This window comes from Polypterus senegalus, chromosome 13, assembly GCF_016835505.1.
Source record: "Polypterus senegalus isolate Bchr_013 chromosome 13, ASM1683550v1, whole genome shotgun sequence".
NCBI lineage: Eukaryota > Metazoa > Chordata > Cladistia > Polypteriformes > Polypteridae > Polypterus > Polypterus senegalus.
The window spans coordinates 99151073-99161861 of NC_053166.1; the positions used below are offsets into that span (position 1 = coordinate 99151073).

Here is a 10789-nt window from a genome sequence, read left to right on the forward strand (position 1 = left end):
ATAATCCATTAAAACTAGTGAATTAGTGGAGGTTAAAATCCATTAGTAAAAAAACGAGTCCTTTAAAAACAATGCAAATGAGGTTAAAACAATGGCTGGAAGCGGTCTCTTAAAATCCAAAGCACGGTGCCTTGTTCTTTCTACCTGCCGGCTCCCAATGGGCTTCGCAACAGGGGAAGTCTACCTACCTGCAGGTGCAGCTGCCTTCCACACTGGTCCGGTAGCCCTCTGATCCCAGGCTAAGTCTGACTCCATCCACACCGAGACTTGGGTTATTTCCCCAGCAGCCAGGGCGCTCACGCTGGGGCTAAACCAGCCCAAAGCCTCTACGACTGCCTTTCAACGGCCAGTCGTCTTCAATACCGGTCACTCCAGCTCCGTGATCGCTCAGCTGGAGCAACTGCTTTCTTCAGCCCCATCGAGTGTCGGCCAAACACTTCTCTACAAGGGTTCACCTCCCAGCTGCCTGCCTTTGCTCTATCGAATCTGCTCTCTCTCGCTCGCTCTCCTGCATCGGCTGCCCTCTACTGGCTTCCTTCTCCATTAACTTCCCACTCTTTCCTTTTCTCCGCCTAGCGCTTCTATTCATCATGGGGACGTGGATCTGATGTGGCAATTAGCAGTTCACGGGAACAATTACGGATGATGACAACTCCTCACCTGTGCATTTAACCTAGGATTGCCCCCATCATGAATTCCCCGAGAACCGATCGGCCACATCTACCACGCCCCCTTGCTAAGCCGCGAGTGCAGCAATTTATTTATTTAAAAAGTGGCCTTTTTGACTTGAGCTGTGGACCCGCTACACCACACTGTCCAGTCGTTGTACGAGAAAAAAAACCCGTGTGCGAAATCATTGATGAAGCCTTGTAGATATGGTTTATTCAGGAACATCGAAGAGGTACAGTACATACCTTAAGAAATATTTTTCTACATGAAAATAGATATGCATTGGATTAATCGGCCATGGGTCCAGTCCCGAGGTGGCCGGTTAAGAGGGATTGTACTGTATTGCGTAATTAAACTACTGATCACTCCAGTACTTTCATTACAATTTCAGGTGATTTTAACCATGTTTCACTTTTCTCCTCTCTCATCAATTATTACCAGGTTGTGGACTGTAAAAATAGTTAAAAAGGACAGTGAACTTGTTAAATGCCAATGTGAAGCAGGCATACAACTCCACTGCTTTGCAACCTTTAGGCGGATCGGACAATGATATAGTACAGCTCGTACATGCAAATAAAACAGCTGCCAGCCACCACCAGGACTGTGCAGAAATGGATAGTGGAAGCTTAGGAGGCTCCAAAGGATGCCTTTGAAAACCATGACTGGAACATGCTTTGCGAGTCTACATCAAGTTCTATGTGGATAGCATAATCCCCAAAAAGTCCAACAACAAACTATGGATCACAAAAGACTTGAAAGCCCTATCGAATAGGAAAGGGAGAGCCTTCAGGTCTGGAGATAAAGATGAAATAAAGCAAGTGTAGTTAGAACTGAGGAAGCAGCTCCAAAAGAGGAATGCCTGTCACAGAAACAAATCTGAGCACAAGTTATAACAAAAAAACATGAAGTAACTTTGGAATGAGTTGAAAACTATTACGGGCTACAAAAGCAGGCTGTAAAACATGCAGAGGAAGGGAGCAAGAGCAGAGCTAATGAACTAAACCAGTTCCTCAACAGGTTTGAATCATTCTGGTCAGTCCAGCCCTCCCCTCAACACTACTATCTTCTGTGAGCAAGCTGAGGAAGTTCTAGAATCCCTACTGCCATCTGCAACAACCTGCATGACCTTCCCCAAAGTGACATCACACCTGTGGTCTTCAGCTCTACTGTACGGACTTTGTGTCTATGTGAAAACTGCATCAAAAAAGGCATCAGGGCCAGAAGAAATCAGACCAAGGAGGTGATAACATACAAGACCCTGCAGAGCTGGCTAGCAGAACACCTGTTCTCCCTTTCCTTGAATTTGCAGAAGGTTGCCCAGCTGTGGAAAACATCCTGTGTGGTCCCAGGGCCAAAGACAGGTCATTCCAGTGATCCCAAGAACTTCAGACCAGTTGCACATACTTCATACATCATGAAGACCTTTGACAGGCTGGCCTAAAAAAGTTATGGCCCCTGCTTTCAGAATATCTGGATCCTCTACAGTTTGCCTATTAGACACATACAGTATGGGTGTGGAAGATACTCTCATCTACATACACCACAGAGCCTTCTACCACTTGGACAAAGTCCACATCACAGTCAGGATAATGTTCTTTGACTTTTCCAGTGCCTCTAACACCATACTGCCTCAACCACAAGAGGAAAAAGTCCAAGGCTTTGTATCTTGGATGCCCTCCAGTCTCCTGGATCATGGACTACCTGACCAACAGATAGCAGTTTGTAAGGCTGAGGGACTGTGTGACAGAAATGTTGGTGTGTAATACAGGAGCACTTCAGGGAACAGGGAAGCTGTTATAGAAAAGAGGATGGTGGCAAAATTGGATGCCACGTTAAGATCACGGGAGACACTTAAAAGACCTGCGAGACAAAATAGAGTGGTCACAGAGCGTCTCGCGGAGACCTTAAACATGAGACTTTGTGCCAAGAGATTGACCCAATACCATCTCGCGAGGACGTAGAACATGAGATTCTTGCAAGACACACCCTACTTACAACCAATATCAAATAAGACCATGGGCAGCAAAACACTGTCGTGCGAGTGTAAGGCTTTGAGCACACACAGACTCAGGACTCTCAGCGCATATAAAGCATATAATACAATACGTTATAGATGAAACGTTGACAACTAAGCAAAGAAGAAAGAGCAGCGCGAAAAAAAAGAGACTCCAAAGCACAAGTGGAACTGAAAAAAGCACTTCCAATCAGGCTCAGAATTAAAAAACAGAGTAAAACACAAAGTAGAACTTCATAAAGACGTTCACAAACGTTGGCGCTATACACATGCAGAGCAGAGTAAGATTATAAAAGCAGTGGAATTCGAAATGCAAAAAAAAAAACAAAAAAAAAACAAACCTTGGTGCGATACACATGTGGAGAAAGCGGAATATGCAAGAAAATTAGAAAGTATACAAAAAAAGAAAGCAAAGATCACAGTAGTGCAAACAAATGGAAATTACTCAAAAAAAGGGAAAATAATCACCACGAACTAGGATTCACTGAAGAAGAAGAAAAAGATAAAAAGCAGGACAAATCGAGGTCAGAAATAAAAGGCAGAGTAGAAAACAAAGTAAAACGTCATAAAGAAGCTGAAAAACAAGGGGGCCAAACACATACAGAGCAGGTTAGAGATAATGAAAACTGGAATTCAAAAGACTAGAAAAAAAAAAATGTAGGTGTGAAATACATGCAGAGCAAGATACAGAATATGAAAAAAGAAAAAAAAAACGAGTGTCAAAACAAAGAAAGTAAACATCGCATTAGCACAAAAAAAGAGAAATTATTATTTGGAGAACAAATAGGCGAATAGATGATATCAAATATATGGACATAGATGATATGTCAAAAGTATGTAAATATTGTAAGGCTTTGAAGTTTAAGTCAGAGAATTTCAAAAACGTGATTGACCTCACATGCATGTATTGGTTACTTTGCAAAAAAATAAAAAATAAATAAATAGCTGATGATGTAGATCGTTTTGTCTGTGCTAAAATTCCAAACAGAGAATATTAGGATATTTTTTACAGAAGTTCTGAAATAAAAGTGAAACTAATGAAATAGCAATAGTTAAAAGAAAAAAAAAAAAAATCTTAAGTGTGTATCCGGAAAACTAAACACAGGGGTTGGCGAGCGAAGTGAGCAGGGGGCGAAGCCCCCTAGTTTATTTATATTTATTTACATATCAATTGCTTTGCTGCATTTGTTCAGTGAGTCTGTATCCTTGATGCTACATTGCTGAAGTATGCATGTGAAATTCCCCTTAGGATTAATAAAGTTTTCTAATCTGATACTTACAGTGCATCCGGAAAGTATTCACAGCACTTTTTCCACATTTTGTTATGTTACAGCCTTATTCCAAAATGGATTAATTTTTTTTCCTGAGAATTCTACACACATTTCCCCATAATGACAACGTGAAAAAAGTTTACTTGAGATTTTTGCAAATTAAAAATAAAGAAAATTGAGGAAGTAGCCTTTGCCATGAAGCTTATAATTGAGCTCAGCTGCATTCTGTTTTCCCTGATCATCCTTGAGATGTTTCTGCAGCTTAATTGGAGTCCACCTGTGGTAAATTCAGTTGATTGGACATGATTTGGAAAGGCACACACCTGTCTATATAAGGTCCCACAGTTGTCAGTTCATGTCAGAGCACAAACCAAGCATGAAGTCAAAGGAATTGTCTGTAGACCTCCATTCATCCTAAACTGTTTTTAGTCTACTAATGCATCAACAAGTGTGATGTATTGACCCTATAAACATAAAACAAGCTATATTGCATTTTGTCTTGTGTATATTTTATGCATAATTGACATTTCTCTGTGATGCAGACAGCACTGCAAGGGTTATGTTTTTTTTTCATTTCACCAGTGCTTTCAATTACCATTCAACCATCTCTATTAAGGGTTAGCTCTGTTATATACAAAGGGATAAGCTTCTGATGTCCTGGATATTGGAATATCTTCTGTTGAGCAGACAGCAGTTACTGATGCTCAAGGACTGTGTTTCTTCTATGGATCTGAGCAACAATGGAACACCACAAGGAGCAGTCCTGTCCCCTTTTTTTTTTCTTCCTTTTTTTTATTATTAATTTTGTTGCAATCGTTCCATACAAAATCAATCAATTTTTACAAAAAGTAGTATTGAGAACAAGTATACCCCCACCCCTGAGAGAGAGCATGGCCAATCGGGTAAAGCTTAAGGCTTGTAAACATACCTAAAATGAGGAGTTTGATAAACAATAGAGATGAATGAAGAAGAAAAAGAAATGTGGAAATAATTGCTTCCTCTGTGCTTTAAAAGTTTATTCTAAAATATTATTGATTAGATCCTGCCATGTTTTGAAAAAACAGATAATATAAAACATTGGTTTCCCACTGACTTAAAAGAGGAGAGTTAGGATTCTTCCAGTTTAGCAAAATAAGTGTGTGCCAAAAGTGTAGTGAATGCAATCATAGTTTGTTTGTCCTTCTCCATTTTAAACCCATCTGGAAGAACCTCAAACAAAGCTATTAATGGGTTCGGAGGGGTTGTGACACCAAGTCTGTCTGAAATGTAATTAAAAATTTTGGTCCAGAATGATGTTAATTTGGTGCAGGACCAAAACATGTGACCCTGTTAGACTGGGACTTGACTGCAGCATTTCCAGGGTGGATCCTGCCCTGGAAACATTTTGGAGAGTTTTAGGTGAGACAGATGTGCTCAATATATAATTTTCAGTTGAATAATTGTATGCTTTGCGCATATGGAGCTTGAGTGAATTCTCTGTATTGCTATTTTCCACTCCTTTTCTGATATATAGATTAAGAGATCTTTTTCCCAGTGTCCTTTTGGATCTTTGAAAAAGAGGGACTGTAAAATCTATATATATATATATATATATATATATATATATATATATATATATATATATATATATATATATATATATATATATATATAAAGGAGAGTTGGGATCCGAGAGACTGTGTTTGTGGAGTGATGGAGAGTTAAGGTGGGTGGGGGAGTCACGTGATCATCTCCCTTCCATTCACGTCATTTCATTCACATCATTTCGCTCCGAGCTGAGCTCTGCTGAGCTCCGCAGCTGACGCGGTCTTGCTGTTCTTTTTCATTAGGGTTTAGTCCTCTCTCCTTTACTGATTTATATAAAGGAGAGTTGGGATCCGAGAGACTGTGTTTAGGGAGGGATGGAGAGTTACGGTAGGTGGGGGAGTCATGTCATCATCTCCCCTCCCATTCACGTCATTTCATTCACTTCATTTCGCTCCAAGCTGAGCTCCGCAGCTGACATGGTCTTACCGTTCTTTTTCTTTAGTGATTAGTCCTCTCTCCTTTACTGATTTACTGTTTACTAGATGCAGTACTTACTGAATAGTATTTTTTCCTTTAGTGTTTCTACTTAGTGTTTCTTAGTGTTTAGTAGACGGAGTGTGCCTGTGTTCCCGACGATGTTGCGGTTTACTGTTACTTTGCACTTTGTTTTTTATTTTAGTGTTTAGTAGACTTTTAGTTTATCTCATTTACTGTTGTTTTTTTACTGTTGTTCCCGGCGATGCTGACGTTTTTCCCCCCGTTTCTATTTTTTATGTAACATGTTCACGAATTAGTCATAGAGAAAATTTATATATTTTGGCTCCAGGAGGATAAACCAAAAATGTTGTATATAAAAAAGCTCTACTCTGTTATTTAGATATGTAATTATTTCAACTACAGTGACTGCAGCGAAGCGCACGAGGTCTGCTAGTAATTTTATATATTGCAGAGATGGTGTCTAAATCCTTGAAATTGAGCAATATTTTTTCCAGCATGGATGAGGGTGCAAGATGAGGAAAATTGGGCAGGTTCTGTTTAACAAAGTTCTTAATTTGAAGATAGTGAAAGAAATGTGTAGCTGGAATGTTAAATTTGGAATGTAATTGTTCATAGGATGCAAAGATGTTGTCTGTATAAAGATCTCTAAGCAAGTTAATGCCAAATTTTTTCCAGATATTAAAAACTGCATATGTTTGTGAAGGTTGAAAGAGGTGGTTCTCTTGCAGAGGTGCAACAGAGAAAAGCTTCTCCATCTTAAAATGCTTCCTACATTGGTTCCAGATTCTAAATGAGCGGAGCACAATTGGGTTATTTGTATATTGCCGATAACTTGCATTTATTAGGGCACAAAGCAGGGAATATAAAGAAGTACTGCAGGATTTTACTTCTATTGCAGACCAGATCTGTGTATGTTCATCTATTTGGGTCCAGGTTTTTTAAAGCATATATGTTTGCTGCCCAGTAATAAAACTGAAAGTTAGGTAGAGCCATGTCACCTTCTGCCTTTGGTCTTTGTAGGGTCGCTCTTTAGTAATGTGGATGTTTTGAGTTCCAAATAAATTAGGTTATTGTTGAATCTAATTGCTTCAAGAATGATTTACTGATGTGTACTGGAATGTTTTGAAATAAAGCTAAGGAAGAATATTCATCTTAATGTTAATTCTTCCAGCTAGAGTGAGATGAAGGGTTGACCATCTATGCAAGTCTTGCTCAGTTTTTTCCATGCAGACGGCAAAATTTTGTTGATAAAGAGCTTTAGAACAAACAGTTTTCTGATTCACATTTTATTGTAATAGCTAATGTAAGTGCTCATTCCAGAGCCTTTGGATACATTATATTTTTTGTTTTCCCTTGTGGTGAGAAAATGAACAAATTCTGAGGATTGCCCACTCTAGAACATACTAAGTAAAGTTGTCCATGTCAAAAGCATGGATTTTCGAAATTGATGCCTGCAACTTGTAGTGTTCGCCCTTGAGCCTTATTATTTGACAGAGCAAAAGCCAAACTAACAGGAATTTGGAGCAGTTTGAAATCAAAGGGTAAATCATTCGGAATCAGCGGTATTCTTGGTATGAAAACATCTTTACGTCTTGCGCAACGGGACATGATAGTTGCTTCAATAATATTTGAATAGAGAGTCTTGACACAAAGGGGAGTGGTATTACACAGTGAGGTGCGTCTATGTTGAACCGTGCTGCTATCTAACAGACGTTGGCAATGGTAACTACAGAGAGAAGTGACATACAACCGCTGATGCGTGTGTGTGGAAAATGGCAGGGGAAGGATGCTGTCTTTTTAAGGCGAGTCTCTCTTCAAAACGTGCTGCCATATAACTTAACGTTGGTGAATGAAATACAGCACTATCGGTGCGTGTGCGAGTTTGACTCGCGGAAACGCAGGTGTGTCAGCCGGTCACGCGCACTGGGTCGTTCACGTTTTATAAATTAAAAGCAACAATCCAGTGACACAGTGACTAAACAATCCACAGACACGGTTCTGATAAGAGGACATTAATTCCAATCCAAAACTTACACTCAGCAACATGCATGTTGATTCTGATACTAAAGTACTCTTACTGGTGATTCCTTTATTATATTTTAGAATATTACAATTGTAAACTATATGAATCCAGCAGTACAAGGAGCTAGAATACCAGTTACTCCTGCTAAATGACCTTTTCTTATAGACAGCCAGGTCTCTGCTATCTTGCTGCCGGTCAGTGGAAACAAAACTTTGAAGTCAGAGATTAAACTGGACGTTTATGTAAATTTGCAACAAAAACAATATGTTGCTGTTTAATTGTGTGTACCACCCTACCAAGATTATTCATGAGAGATGGACACCTTATTAAATTGCATTTTCTTAACTCTACATAGCAGTTTTGGATGCAGCGACAGGTACAGTGTTATATAAAATGGCAGAAGACAGTGATCTTCTCGCTCTACTGGAGTAGAGAAATACAGTGCCTACAAAAATTATTCACCCCTTGGACATTTTCACATTTTATCGTTATACACTGAATCACAGTGGATTTGGATTTTTTGAAGATGAACATAAAAAGCCCACTTTGCGGAGATATGTCTTAAAAGAAAATATGACTTTGTACATAGTATAATAAATTTAAAGAAGCTTGACTTAGCATCACAGACAAATTTTCTGTAACTTCTACCAGTGCAAATAATATAACAACAAGAAAGCAAATGTACATTCGATGAAGTCCTCATATACGTAAAAAGGCAAACCTAACACGAGTATACTATAAATTTAACACCTTACTGTATAAAACTACATATTCCTCAAAAGAACTCTGCAACCTTTCCAAAGTTGATATAAATTATAATGGGGATTTCCTTTGGGTACTTTGTGTGCTAGCCTTCCCTTTCATTTCATTTCATTTTCTGAACCATCCCATTTTTTTTCTACTCCGTGTATCCTTGGGGTAGGATTTGAGGTTTGAACACCCGCCAAAGAAATATCTTATGACAGTACCAACGGACTGATGTACTTTCTCACCCCAATTAAATTCATTTCTGCCTACGTCCCTGCTCTCCACAGCAACACCCGCTAAAGTAGGTTTAAAAATATATATGTGCTTTATACAATACTAAATCTGTTTAAAATTTGATGAACCAAGCCCAGAATATAAAACAAGGAATATAAAAAGGCCAGTCTTTCGTTACGGCAAAATATCTAAATACTTAAAGACGTAGAAAATCCTAGTTTGTGGAAAATAATCTATTACTATAGAAACATTACGTTCAAAGCACGTTACACTCTAGATAAATATGTAATAATTGTATCTTTTATCAGGGCCAAATGATAGTTTGGGATAAGTCAACATAATTTAACATTAGAAGTAACTCAAGCAAAACTTATTTTTTAAAAACTTTATCATGTTAATGTCTACAGAGTTATATTTTAAACATAATCAACAAAATGACACATAACAACAATACAGATAAAACATGAGTCCGTGCATGTTATACTTACAAAATAATTCAACTTCGAGGTAAGTCAAACTATTCTGGTATATCTAATTTTTCCTCGCTACCTCCAAAAATGGTGTACAAGCTCGGAAACAAAAACACCTATGGAAATCAAAGTTCACTGTGAAATACGCACTTTTAACTTGTGACCTCAGCGATTTGAATTTCTCCAAGGGGAGGGGAGGGTCATCCGGAAGTGAAGATAAGGAAGCAAGGCCTGAACAGATGGACAAACATTACGCACATTCGCCGATTAATGATAAAATGGATACCAATTTAAAATTCTAACAAGTATGTTCCCACTGTTTTACAAAACTGCGTCCCACGCCTTTTCATGAGCTCAGGCGTCTTCGTCAGACACGCCCCCATCCTCCAATCTGTAATCCCACCCACAAACCCGCCATTGCAAGCAATCGCTCTCTGCCACCAAGGCCCAAGCGAATCCCCACCGCGCCCAAAAGTGTGCAAAACGAAAATTACAAAAAATGAATGCCCAACTGAAACAGTTCTTAATAAGGTTACCTGGATCAAAGGATTGCAAGTCACTGCCGGGACAGGATTAAATGAACGTGGTTCGGCATGTCTTATTTTAAAAGGATTTAATGAAATCATTATACTCTCCTCAAAGCCACCGTTCGCTTTATTAATTCCACTAGTAAATGGTTCATATGTATTTAACAAGATCAAATTCATAAAGTTTCCACTTTATACGTGGGTGCCCTGTTACATACGATACCTAAAATTACATAATCTCAATAATTCAAGTCCAACAAAACGGCCCTTATTGCACGTAACAAAATTGATAAAACCGCAAAACAAAGAAAAAAGTTGCACAACTTTCCATTTAAACTTTGTTTTTCACAACTTCGTTACTTTTAATTACTGTTACGGAAACTCAGCACTGGACACAATTACATCGATTTCAAACTGCACGTAAAAAGCAAAATAAAGATTGTTACCGTTTATTCGCTTTTACTGTCAGTTGTCTTCGCTTTCCTTTCCTGTCCGACGCTTAAGACCCACCCCTTTACAGCTGCCACGCCAATACAGCCCAGCCTCTTGGGACACTTGCGCTAACTAAGAAATGTTTCATCATGAATGACATGAGCAGAACCAATGAAAATATAAAGTTTATATACGGCTTTTCAGATTGGGGAGACTCATTGTTACTCAACTGAGTGTTACCATGACTATCCAATCGGAATCATCGAATTTTATAATGGACATTAACACGACAAATTACCTCCGTACTTCCAACTTTCTCGCTCTCCTCGCTTACATCATTCTACTCGAAAAAGTAATAATTAGCAACATTCATTCAA

At 38.8% G+C, this 10789-nt stretch overlaps 1 protein-coding gene across 2 annotated transcripts in view; it reads right to left on the reverse strand.

The window, feature by feature from the left end:
• rhoaa (ras homolog gene family, member Aa) overlaps positions 1-10525 on the reverse strand; it is a 55422-nt gene extending 44897 nt beyond the window's left edge. Inside the window, exon 1 of one of the 2 annotated variants that reach the window (XM_039776110.1) lies at positions 10427-10525. The gene's annotated coding sequence lies outside the window, so the exon portion shown is untranslated. Of the gene's footprint in view, positions 1-9471; positions 9490-10426 lie in introns of those variants that run through there. The other variant, XM_039776111.1, reaches the window with a different exon arrangement.
• Positions 10526-10789: the final 264 nt, after the last annotated feature.